The following is a 12,919-nucleotide window of genomic DNA, read 5'->3' as shown; positions in this document are numbered from 1 at the left end:
CTATGCCTCCCCCCGACTCACGCTCGCTCACTCTCTCTCTCTCTCTCTCTCAAATTAAAAACAAATAAAATTTAAAAAAATAAGAATAAATCAATAAAATGTCGCTTTGTACTCACACGTATGTGATCCCCATGGGACCGGAGCTGGACGAGCCGATGGTTGGACCTGTGGGTAGATGAACATGGGAAACACTATCCATGGGTTTATCCCATAAACTCACAGGGTACCAACACTGATTCCATCTATATTATTGATTGAAATATCTAGTTTGTCTACAATTCTAAACCCTGCTGTTTCAGCCAGGACTTGTGGTCACAAGGGACAGAAACACAACTCAAAACAACTTAAGCAAAAGGGGGGGGGATTAATAATAATCCAATAGCATAAAAGGCAGGGGGAGACATGGCCTTAGGGACAACTAAACCAAGGATCAAATGTTCTAAAAGGTCTCTCTGTTCATCTCTCATTTCTGCTTCCCTCCGAACATTAGATTTATTCTCTCAAACTATCTTACCTAACAGACTGGTATTTATGGCTGCTGGCTACTCCAACTTTGTATCCCAAATGCTCTAAAACCAGAGGTGTAAATAAAGGCCCTCTTCTCCCAACTGAAATTTGAAAAATCCCCCGACAAAAATTCCAAACATGGTTTTGGATCTTTTGCCCATCCCTTGGACCAATCACTGTGGTCTGTGAGTGAGGTACTAGGAACGGCCCGCCTGGACCACATGATCACCACAATCGCCCTGTGGCCAGGGGTGCAGAGTTCATTAGCAAGGGACAGCAGGAGAATAGGCACTGAGCAGACAGCAATATTCACCCCCAGTACGGAACCGATCTGAATGACTCGCCAACTGCAGCTGTTAGGCTTTTCATTTTTTTTAAGTGTATTTATTTATTTTTGAGAGGGGTAGAGGGGCAGCGAGAGGAGAGAGAGCGAATCCCAGGCAGGCTTGCATTGCCAGCGCGGAGTCTGATGCGGGGCTCGAACCCACAAAATGTGAGATCGTGACCTGAGCCAAAATCAAGAGTCGGTTGCTTAACCGACTAAACCACCAGGTGTCCCGGCCGTTGTTAGGCTTTTGGATGCTAACTCTTCTCAGAGGATTTAAAACCACCGACCTGACCACTACATTGAGAAGTCCAAGGAACACGTTTCTGAAAGATTTCGTCCATGGAGGATTTTGAAAATAAGGCACTTATCCCAAAGTCAGTTATTTGGCTATATCAAACATTTAGAATCTAGAAATAGGAAAAAATAAACAGCCTTTGAATAGTTACGAGAGGTGTTTTAAGAATCAAGTTGTAGTGATGTTGGAAAGTTCTGGAAATACGACACTGGTCATGGTTATACAACATTGTGAATGTACTCAATGCCACCAAATTATAAACTTAAAAATGGCTAAAATATTAAATCTTATGCATATTTTACCACATAAAAAAGTAAAGCTATGTATCGAATTCATTTATCCATTCATGAATTCGCTTATTCACCATTTATGTTACTTTGTTCTCAGAGGATCTAGAATGTAGGGACATACCTATGGAATAATGGGATCAAAAATGGTAGGATTTGGAACGACCCTCAATGCTCTCAGCCCACCAAGAAGAAACCCTTTGTGCCACTTAATTCTTGAGTTAAAAAGTGTTAGCCCAGACCATCTAGTTAATCCTCCACTTGTCACTAAAGGGCATTTCACTCCATCCATCCAGGACACCTAATTCATCCTAGACACAGATGCTTCACCTAGTTTAGAAACATCACTGACAGTAATTGCTCTCCCTCGGCTTCATAAACAAAACCTAGGTGTGGCCCAGACTGGAAAGAAACACTCATGTGAAGGATGTTAGTACAACGCCCCACTCCCTGCCACGTCATAATGAGCCAGGAGGTATTTTCCTCTCAACTTATAGAAGCTCATTTAAAACAAAAATGAAGACCTTCCATACTCTTAACCTTAAGAACCTGAGACTGTGCTATAAGAAAAAAAAGAGGGCATAATGTTTTTTCTTCCCCAAATAACAGGCAATGATGAGCTCAGAGAACGCTAAGGTGAACTGATAGACCCTTCCAGGGACCATTTGAAGTTTTAGAAACGGAGATTAGAAATCAAGTACTATGTGTCCGTTTCCCTCTACCCTGGCGCTAGGCTTTCAGATAAGTATTCATTTCTCCATGAGACAGAGGCTGTCATGGAAAAGCTACTCTGCCAGAAAGAATTTAGGACACTTGTGCAGAACTGGGCTAAATCAGAGATATTCTCTGGTCAGCTGGCCATAATCTGCCATTTTCAGATCTCTTGAAACTGAAAAGATGTTATGGTTTATGGTTGATTCACATGACAAGGAAACAAGAAAGTGGGTGGGGTGAGGAATGAAGTAAAAACTCCCATTATGCATTCCTTTAATAGATATTTATGGAAGGCTCAATACATGCCAGGCTGATGTTACAGTTAGTTATCTATCACTATGTAATAAGCTATCTCAAAATGTAGTTGCTTCGGCAGCAATTTAATTTTGCTCATGAGTTTTGAGAGTCAAGGATTTGGGACTGGTTGAGCTGGATGCACTTGGCATTTGTTGGTGTGGTGAGCTGGAGGGTTTACTTCGAAGGTGGCATCTTCCCTCAAATGTCTAGAACCTCAGGGCTCCTTGGCCATTCTCTATCTCTCTCTGCCTCTCTCTGCCTCTCTCCATCTGTTTCTCTATCTTGCTCTCTCATTCCCCCTCCCACCTTCCCTCCACAGGATGTCTCATATTCTGAGGCTTCTTCACTTTGCTTGGATTTTTCACAACACGGCTATCTCACAGTATTTGTAGTCCTTATGAGATGACCAACTTCACCGTGGCAAGTGTTCCAAGAAACCCAACTGGAAGACTTAGAAGTCCCTGCACATCACTTCTACCACATTTTCTTAGTCAAAGGGAATCATTAAAGCCCACCCAGATTCAAAGTGAGGGAAGGAATAGGCTTCACTTTTCCACAGGGGGTGTGGCACGCAGATACAGGAAGGGAAGAACTTGATGGTGGCCATCTTGAAGAGAAACGACCACATATAGATAAGGATCTAGATACAGTCTGTCCTCCCAGAAAGAATGGATGATACAAACAAGTAAACAGGCCCTTACAATGATACAAAAGGTATACTGTGGAATAGGAATAGGAGTTGAAGGAGAACCCAGCTCAGACTTGAGAGGTCAAGAAAGGATTTCTGGAGTAGAAAATATTTAATGTGAGACCTGGGCCAAGCTTGAGGTGGTTGTGCAAAAGGGAGGACAGAAGAGACAGTGTTCTAAGTTGAGAACAATGTTCTAGAAGACCCAGAAAAAAGAGAGAAAGAGCATTTGCGTAAAAACAACCCTGAAATAGGGGCACCTGGGTGGCTTGGTCGGTTAAGCATCCGACTTCGGCTCAGGTCATGATCTCACAGTTCATGGGTTCGAGCCCCGCGTCGGGCTCTGTGCTGACAGCTCAGAGCCTGGAGCCTGTTTCAGATTCTGTGTCTCCCTCTCTCTCTGCCCCTCCCCTGTTCATGCTCTGTCTCTCTCTGTCTCAAAAAGAAATAAACGTTAAAAAAAATTTAAAAAAAAACCAACAACCCTGAAATAACCCCAATATGTCAGAACAGTAGGGTGAAAAGATATGAATGTTGAAAGATGAAATTGAAGAGAAAAAAAAAAAACGAACATAAATCCCCACTCTTTTCTATGTAAAGGTAGATATGCGTTAAAAATATGCTCTTAGAGCAGTGCCTGGGTAGTTCAGTCCGTTAAACCTCTGACTTTTGATTTTGGCTCAGGTCATGATCTCATGGTTGTGAGATCGAGCCCTATGTCCAGAGCCTCCTTAGGATTCCCCACCCCCCTCTCTCTCTCTCTACCTCTGCCCCTTCCCCACTCATGCTCTCTTTCTATCTCTCAAAAAAAAAAAAAAATACATTTTTAAAAAAATGGGTCCATGCCATTCATAAGGTTTTGTGGTACACATTTCATCACTTTATGTCGTTAATGTCTTTTCCTTCTCAGTAAGTACACTTCTAAGACACTGCTTTAAATCTGTGTATAATATTCATTTATTGTCTCTGTTACTTTATGTACTCAATCTCTTAGTGTGGGATAATTAGGGCATTATTTCCAATTTCTTTTTACGTTTCCCCTTATACTTAAATCTTCATCGTTTTTGATGATAATTTCCTAGATACACAAGTTCTGAGTCGATATATAAGAACACTTTTTTAAGTTTTTTGATACACAGTACCAAAGAGTTTTCCAGAAATTTTTATTCATGTTTAACGTCCCACAACAAGGTGAGAAAGTGACGACTTCCTGCCAATAGGAATAATCATTGTGTTTCTAGTTTTGATCAATTTGATACGTTTCAGTTTACATTTCTGTCATTACTGGGGAGACGGAAATTTTTGATGCTAGTAGTTCTTTTCTTATGTCAGCTTCTGAAGATGACAAACTTATCAAAACTAGATGTGAGTAGACTTCAAACTTGAAAATGCTATAAAACGTAATAGGCAAAATTTAATCCACTAGTGCATTTCGATGTCGTTTGATAATACCTCTGTCTGCCTGTCTTTCCCCTTGAATGCTTCTGTGTTTGAGCTGTTCTGAAACAGCCACAGCAACTTTGTAGAGAAAGGAGGAGAGGAAGTCAAGGGTTGTGACATATCAGAGACCCGGACTAAGTTCAATTCCAGTTAAATAGGGTGAAGTGGGGTGAGTGGGGGCCTTATTTCATTCATGATAGCTCACTGGCTCCCTCCTTTAATGCATTTAATGGTCCTGTGAATTTAATGACCATTGCAATTAAAGTCACCCTGCTTAAGCATTGTGAATTACATTATGCTTGTTAGTGGCTGCCTTTGATAAAACATAATAGCAAAGTCATCTCTTTTACATCATAAGTCATTTTAAATATTGCTTTTCTGTATCTGTCCTTGCCCAATTGATTTATTACCTGGTACTCCTAAGAAGTGCAATAAAAAGAAAGTTAGGTCTTGAGTAATTCTTCCGGTGTCTGGATAAACAGGCAGCCAAGGGGGACCATGGCCTTCTGATTGGTTAGCCTAAAAATGAAGATGGAAATGAGGGTGGCAATCGGGAATTAAATTAGACGAGTTATACAAAAGGAAAATATTAGTTTTTTTGTGGCCTCTTTGCTCTTCTCCCCTTAGGATGGAAACTCAACAAAGGTCACGTCTCTACCAGGAAGACTTGAGATACAAACGTATTCAGATAAGCCAGGGAAGTGGATCAGAGAGTCAGGAATGGGGACAGGGGACAGAAATAGTGCTAGAAGTATGGCATGCCTGCTTTTGTCTACTTAACTTTATGAATGAAAATTTCGACAGAGATATTTGTAACCAAAACTGAACAAGAATCTGTTGAAGTAATGTTGATTACTGAAGCAAAAACAAACAAACAAACAAAAACAAAACAAAACAAAACAAACCACCTCGAAAAGCCCTCATGTTGCTCTGTTATTAAGTACCTCAACGCTAAATCATGCGAACTGTTGTTGTCATTTTCTTCTTCATTTTGCTCCAGGAAACCAGGTCCCAGCCTTTTGGTCATTCAGTCCAAATAGCTTCCTGGAGACAAGCCCACTGATGCCTAATGTTCATGTGAATCCATAACCCTTTCATCCAAAATCTTTGTCCTTACTCATAACATTCACACTGGATGCATTTGGAGAAGGTGAGGTAGCAGTTGTGTTAAATATAACAAAGCTCAATGATTCAGCGCATGATTTCACTCTGATTAGTCCCAAATGGCAACGCAGAATTACCAGTGATAAAATGTCTTTTGGGGTACGCCATCAGGATCTCAGAGAACAAGGGAGGATTCTCACCTGGTACATTATTTTGGTGCTTCCTTAGCTCCAACCGGCTGTTCTGTGATGTCTCCATAAATAATAGAACAAAGGGTTCTCCATTCCGCACACCCAGCCAAAGTTCTTGAGTTGACAAATATAAAGAAGAGTTCACAAATCTCCGTGCAATACCGCCTGCTAACAAAATTACTTGTTGAGAGACAGAGTGGTTTTGTAGAAAATACACTACACCTGAAACAGGGAGACCTGGGTTTGAGACCCATGTCTGGACCCACCCTGCTCTCTTTCTTTAGATGAATTATTTTAACCTCAAGAGACTTCAATTTCCTCATCTATAAAAAGAAGGGTTGGACTATACTATCTCTAATTCCCTCTTGCTCCTAAGAACTGTGATTCCACTTTGCTGTCCTGATCACTTCCACTGGATTTTCTGATATAAATTCAGTGGTTTGGGGACACCTGGGTGGTTCAGTCAGTTAAGCGTCTGACTCTTGATTCTGGCTCAGGTCATGATCTCCTGGTTCGTGGGTTCAAGCCCCACATCAGGCTCTGCACTGGCAGTGTGGAGCCTGCTTGGGATTCTCTCTCTCTCCCTCTCTCTCTGCCCCTTCCCTGCCCGCACACTCTCATTCTCTCTCTCTCTCTCTCTCTCTCTCTCTCAAAAAAAAAATAAGTAAATAAACTTAAGAAAAATTTTAAAAAGTAATAAATTCAGTAACCTTTTTTTCCTCTCAAAATATTTTTTCCATGAAGATACTCATATTCATTCGGAAGGCAGTGGTCCCCTTATGACCTGGAAGAAAAGAAAATAATGACATAAAAGCTTTAGAAGAAATACAAGTAATAATAATAAATGGATACAGACACATGTAATAGTGTATATGCACACACACACACACACACACACACACACGCACACCTTCAGTTTTGAGTTGCTAATTCACCGCAGGCAAAAAACATTGCTAATATAGTTACACAATGGGCTTGAATCTCCTCTCTCATTTTTAATAAGTGCTCGATTTATCCTTCAATTTTAGTCCGCGTCCTTACATTGCTGTGTTTACTGAAGACTGTTTCCGTCCTAAATTGCTGCAGTAGACATCTTCTTAGATCTGTGAGTTGCCTAAATTCTATTGTTTCTTGGGAAATAAAAGAGCCACCAGCACAAAAGGGCATACTTGCATACCACTTTAAGGTCTGTATTATTTAGAGTTAACGTCATACCCACCAGGATTGTATTAGTGGCACCGCACATCAATTCAGAAGATGACATCTATCATTTCACCAAAACCTTCCAGAAATAAATGACTAACATTAAATAAGTATCATGTGTTAAAACAAGATTGATCCAGGGTGCCCAGAGGGGTCTGTCAGTTGAGCGTCTGACTCAGCTCAGGTCATGATCCTGGGTCGTGGGATCGAGCCCTGAGTGGCTCCACACTGAGCAAGGAATCTGCTTGGGATTCTCTCTCTCCCTCTGCCCCTCCCCCATTCGCCCTCCCTCTCTCTGTCTCTGTCTCTCTGTCTCTCTCTCTCTTTCAAAACAAAACAAACCACGGTTGATCCAAAACACCCTCTAAAAAAGTTGGTCAGACAGTTGAAGTAATAAAATGTAGAGTAAATACAATGAAATGGGCACTCTAAAACCCATTAATGAAAATAGATGTGATTGTTTCAGTCTTTCTGGAAAATAATTTGGGAAAATGCACCCAGAGGCTTAAAAAAAGTTTGTGCCTTAGTGGTTTTAGTTCTATCCATGTATCCTAAGGAAAAATGTGAAGCACAAAGATATTTTTAAATATATTCATGTACGAGGGGCGCCTGGGTGGCTCAGTCAGTTGAGTGTCCGACTTCGGCTCAGGTCATGATCTCGCAGTCCGTGAGTTCAAGCCCCCCGCCGGGCTCTGGGCTGACAGCTCAGAGCCTGGAGCCTGTTTCAGATTCTGTGTCTCCCTCTCTCTCTGCCCTTCCCCCACTCATGCTCTGCCTGTCTCTCTCTCTGTCAAAAATAAACGTTAAAAAAACTGAAAAATATATATATTCATGTACGAATCATTTATGATAAATGAAAATTGGATCTAATCTAAATGAGCAATAGAAGGTAATGGTTTAGTAAATTATGGCCCATCCATATGATGGAACATTATGTAGTCATCAAAAATATCCTTTGTTAGAATTTTTTAATGGCACAGAAAATGCCTCTGATATTCTATTAAGTGAAAAATGTCGTAAAATTATATGTTAGAATTTAATCTCAAAACTTTCATACCCAGTAAAAATAGAACACAGTATCTCAATGTTGTATTATTATTATTATTATACTCTTCTTCTTTAAGTTTTTTGTAGTCTCCGAATTTGCCAAGTTGGGCGTCTTCTTTTAAAGTCAACAAAATACCCAGACACATTAAAGATGATTTGTATTGAGCGGTCTGGAGTAGCCAGAATGCTCAGGGGAATGAACTATTTTGGTGGATTTAATGTTGTGACAAACTACAAATTAATTAAGAACCCCTTTCTGAATCTCTTTGGTGAGAAGCCCATCATCAGCCACCAATTGTTTTCTGAATCCGTACCAAATCCTTGATTCAGGGCCCTGAAGGCTACCATGTGGCCCAGACCAGGCACCTTGCAGAGACTCCAAATCACTACCATTTGGTATTCACCAAGAAAGACTTCACAAAAAGTCTTCACTGACGACACAAGGGAGTCCTGCGGACCGGACAGGATTATAGCAGAACCCCCCCACCCCACCTCCAGGCTGAAGAACTGGATGGACCAAAGCACAGAGGTGGAGGGAAAGTCAGGGCATGTCTGGGATCAAGAAGTCAAGAAGAGATCTTCCTAGAAAGAGCCAGGGTCTTTGAGGGAATGCTGGGGCACGGTTTCTCAAGGTCATCGGTTCCCTTTCTAAAACAGTAACTAATGGTCATAACTGAGTCTTTGCTTAATTACTGTAGATATTGTGGTTCCTGGACCATCCATGGGAACATTAAAAGCCACAACACACTTCATAAAAGCCCATGTCAAAGCCGCAAGATACTGTTCTAAATAACAACTGTAATCCCTTACCTTCATATAGCGCCTTTCTGTTTACAAAGCTTATCACCATTTCACCGATAAGGAAACACAGTCACAGACATCTGATGAATCATCCCCATTACACCGCGCACGCAAGTGACGGTTGGGTTCAAATCTTGGAACTCCTTAGCATTTCTTTCTGCCCCCAAGCTGCCTCTGACCCAGGGACACACTCCCTCGAAGCCCACTTCTCCTCTACCTCTTCCCCAATCTCATTTTAATCATTGTCATTGTCGGCTTTCTTCCTGGATTATAAAGTACAGGGGGTTCTGTTTAGACTGGGTCTGGATTCTTCAAAGCAGTTCTCCACTTTCAAAGTGCTTTCACACCTCATTTATCCTTACAACTTCTCAGGTAATTCCGACAAATTGAAAACTTTACTTTCGTCTGAATACACCAAGGACAGAATGGGACGCGGAGGGGGTGGGAGCAGGGAGGGGGGCGCTGGGGGGGGGGCAGGAAGGGGCGGCTAATTTACACACGCTTGGATTCCCTCTGTGCTGCACACACTGAGGCAGAAAGGGCCCTAGGTCCTTGGACCCTAGGACCCTAGGACCATGCACTTTGGTCCTTCTCAGGTTGGCAGGCTCCTCCTGGAAATGTCAAAGGTATAAAATCCCCCTTTACAAATTCCATTTTTGTTGTGCCACTTTTACTACCAAAGCCTCTTTCAACAGTCGGTTCCATAAGAAAAACCGTTCTGTCATATGGTTTCAAGTAATCTTTACACTTCTAACATCGAATATGGCTGCCAAGTATTATTGCAAGAACTAAATAGATGACATCTGGAAAGAAGAATGTAAAAACCCACTGTTTCATGACCCCCACCTGTGTCTTTCCAGGCAGCGTGAAAAGGAGAGGGAAAGCAAGCAGCCAAAAAGGGATTCTCAGCAACATCCTCCGGAGGAAAACAGGGAGGAGGGACACATGGTAAAAATCGGAGCTATCATCTGTCTGTGTTGTCCTGATTTACCAAGCGCATTTCAAACACTGAGGGTGAAGCAGAAGGTTGCCTATTCAGCCAGTCAGTTCAGGAGATTTTCCCAGCCAGTCGTCTCTCCCAAATTCAGAACCTATTACTTAAGACATCAGACTGGTGGCGGAACCGAGCCCGGATTTAATGAACAGATAAATCAATGATACTGATTGAGCATCTCCGATGGCCCTGTCCCGTAGAAAATATGGGACAGTGTAACTTTGGGCAAAACATTTTATGCTTCTTAACTCCAGGCTACCCTGGCTGGGAAATGAGGAAACTAACGACACCGGCTCTTCTAAACTGACAGAATTATTGTGAGGCGCGAATAAGGTAATAGATGCGTAAGCTCTAAAGTGCCAGAGAAATGCAAAGTAACATGATTATATATACAATGAACCAGTAGGTCTGCCCCTTGCTCGCACGGAGCTTGCAACCAATCTGGAGGAACAAAGCATCAACATATCCAATGTAAGTACCAGCATAAGGATTACATTAGAGAAGAGACAACGTGACAAGTGGTTTGGCAAGATAATATGCAATTATTTGCAAGTGAGAGGTACAGACAATGAGATTTATGAATTTTAAATAGGTGACGATCTCAGCGAGCTGGAGCGATGGGGACAGGCTTTGTGGCAGAAACAACTCGCGATCTGGCCTTGGAGGGTGAGTAGTAGGTCGGGCAAGAAAAACACGTTATCATCCCTACAGCCAACCTGAGCTCCTTGCCCAGACCCAGGTAGAGACATGCGGAGATAGAATTCACAAACCACGTCAGCCCGTGGTCTACTGTCTGAGGCCAACTGGGTAAGACTCCACCATCATCAAGAGGCAGAGTGAGCTTCAGAAGAAGTCCCTGAACATTACCATAGAAGTTTAACTTGGAATTGTTTGGCTGCCCCATAACCAAAAACCACCCAGACCCTCATACTCTTCTTCGCCACCCCCTTCTCATTCCGATTTGTTTTGCCTGTTAAAACTGCAGGGTGTCTCGCAGGAAGACGATAGAGTCAGTCACCCAACAGTTGTGTTTCCGACGTGAGTCGGTCACAGCGTGGTTGGCTGTGGTTGGCCAAGAAATTCCAAGTAGGAAACACAGACGCAAAGATAGCAAACACAAGATGGGCCTCATTTCAAAACCATTCACTTAGCAATGACCGTGTTAGAAGTCTTTTTATCTATGAGGATGCATCAGGTCACAGGCCAAAAGGGAGTGGGGGGGGGGGGGGGAGGCTGTGAAGTGTATCTGAGTTGCTTGGAGCAAGGTGCTAATGCGACCAAGTGCAGAGGTTTCACCTCCCACCCATTCAGTTCACCGACCAAAAAGCAGCAGTCACACTTTGCCGGACGTAGGATGCAGTAGAATTTCATCCAGCCATCCCACTGGTGCAAAGTGTGGGTTGTGACATAGTTTAGAACAAGGTGCAAATGGCTCCATCCAACACATTTGCTATGCCTCGACACCTGGACAGCAAGTCAATGCCCAAGGAGCGATCCGGTCCCTACTTCCTTCTTCCCAAAGGCTTTCGCCACTGGTCCGGCCACCATCATCCAGTATGTCGAAAACATTTCCCAATCCACGTCTCTGCTCAAGCTGTCTCTCCTGCCCTGAGGCCTTCCATGTCCCTCCTGCACAGCATCGATTCAAACCTGCTTCCTCCACAGGGCCACTTCTGGTGCCCCGATTTTCACGGTCTTCCCACTGCCTGAACTCTTGGCATAGTCACGATGCTTTTCATTTTGGCCCTTGAGCTTCGGCATGGTACTTTGTACACAGCAAGCTCTCCTTTAAATGCTTAAGAAATAAATTTCAGTTACATACGGTAGAGTGGGGGTAGTTAGAAAGAGCGGGAGAAAACTTCTCTGGACTTACCTGTTTGGGGCATAAATGCCTGGTCTTCCCAAATAGCACATCAGCAACAGTATCAAGGACAGCAATGAAAGTGGAAACCCTAGGAAGCAGAAGAGCGATGGTGGTAGTCCTTGATTCCTTAATAATATGAGACAAGAGGAAAACGTCTGGTTCTAAATAGAGAAGAACTAACTACATGATAGAAGCCATTACCTGAGTAGTTTAAGTCAACACACTGGACAGGGACACATGCAGATCTGTGGGGCATGGAGATGAGACAGTCATCATCTCCCGGCCCGATCTATCCTTTTTCCTCTTCAAAATCCAGTAAGTACGTCATTGATCTGGTTCGTTCACCCTCTAAAATGTCCCCCACATCTATCCCCACTTTTGGATCACCCTCAAGCCCTAGGAGTATCTTATCTGGGACAAGCCTGGAAAATTCTCTTGACCTGAAACTCCTGGCCATTTTTTCTGATTCATGGGCTTCGCAATAGTCTTCGCAATAGTACCTAGAACACTCTCTCCTTAGGTCTCCTTTAATACCACCAAAGTACCACGAAGGCAACCTGGTAAGAGGGAGGGACACTGGATGATGCGTCCGGACACATAGCTCTTAGTGCCACCTTATCCGCTAATTAATGGTGTGACTTTGGTCAAGACATGTCCTCTCTCTGGGTCTCAGTTTCCTTTCCTACTGTCAACTTGGAGGAAAAAAAGCCCTCCTCCAGAAAAGCCTCTAAGAATAAATACCTTTTGAGCTGGTCTTCTACCAGAAGGTGGTCTCCAAGGAACTTTCTAGGTCTAACACTCAGGCTCCAAATTTCCATCCTTCTGTCTTTCCTGCTCCCTTGTTTTCCCACCCTACTCCCCCCGCCATGGCATGCCAGTACCACGCCTGACCAAAGCCTCAGCATTTTATCAGAAGTTATTTCCATTCTGACCTGCGCGTCAAGATCTCCAACCAGAAATAGGAAGGGTGAATACAAAAGACCTCCTTCCTTTCCATTGTGTTCCCGGCCCCCTCCGCTTTCTAGTGAAAATGGCCTATTTGGAGAAGCCAAAATGCCTCGGAATTGAATTCACCAAAGTAATATACACAAGGTTTTAATTTACAGTTTGGGGGTCTCTGGGCCCCTGCATATGAGTTCTATAAATGAGATGTGTTGCT

The 12,919-nt window shown here is 42.9% G+C and overlaps 1 long non-coding RNA gene across 1 annotated transcript; it reads right to left on the bottom strand.

Moving 5' to 3' along the window:
• Positions 1-54: 54 nt before the first annotated feature.
• LOC123602368 lies at positions 55-6,637 on the bottom strand. Its single transcript, XR_006714464.1, has 4 exons — positions 6,562-6,637; positions 5,861-5,965; positions 4,967-5,075; positions 55-165 (listed from the first exon to the last, which is right to left on the bottom strand). It is a non-coding gene; the product is annotated as an uncharacterized LOC123602368 (long non-coding RNA).
• Positions 6,638-12,919: the final 6,282 nt, after the last annotated feature.

The sequence above is a fragment of the Leopardus geoffroyi genome, chromosome D1 (genome assembly GCF_018350155.1).
Source record: "Leopardus geoffroyi isolate Oge1 chromosome D1, O.geoffroyi_Oge1_pat1.0, whole genome shotgun sequence".
Lineage (NCBI taxonomy): Eukaryota > Metazoa > Chordata > Mammalia > Carnivora > Felidae > Leopardus > Leopardus geoffroyi.
This window is presented reverse-complemented; position numbering and strand designations above follow the sequence as displayed.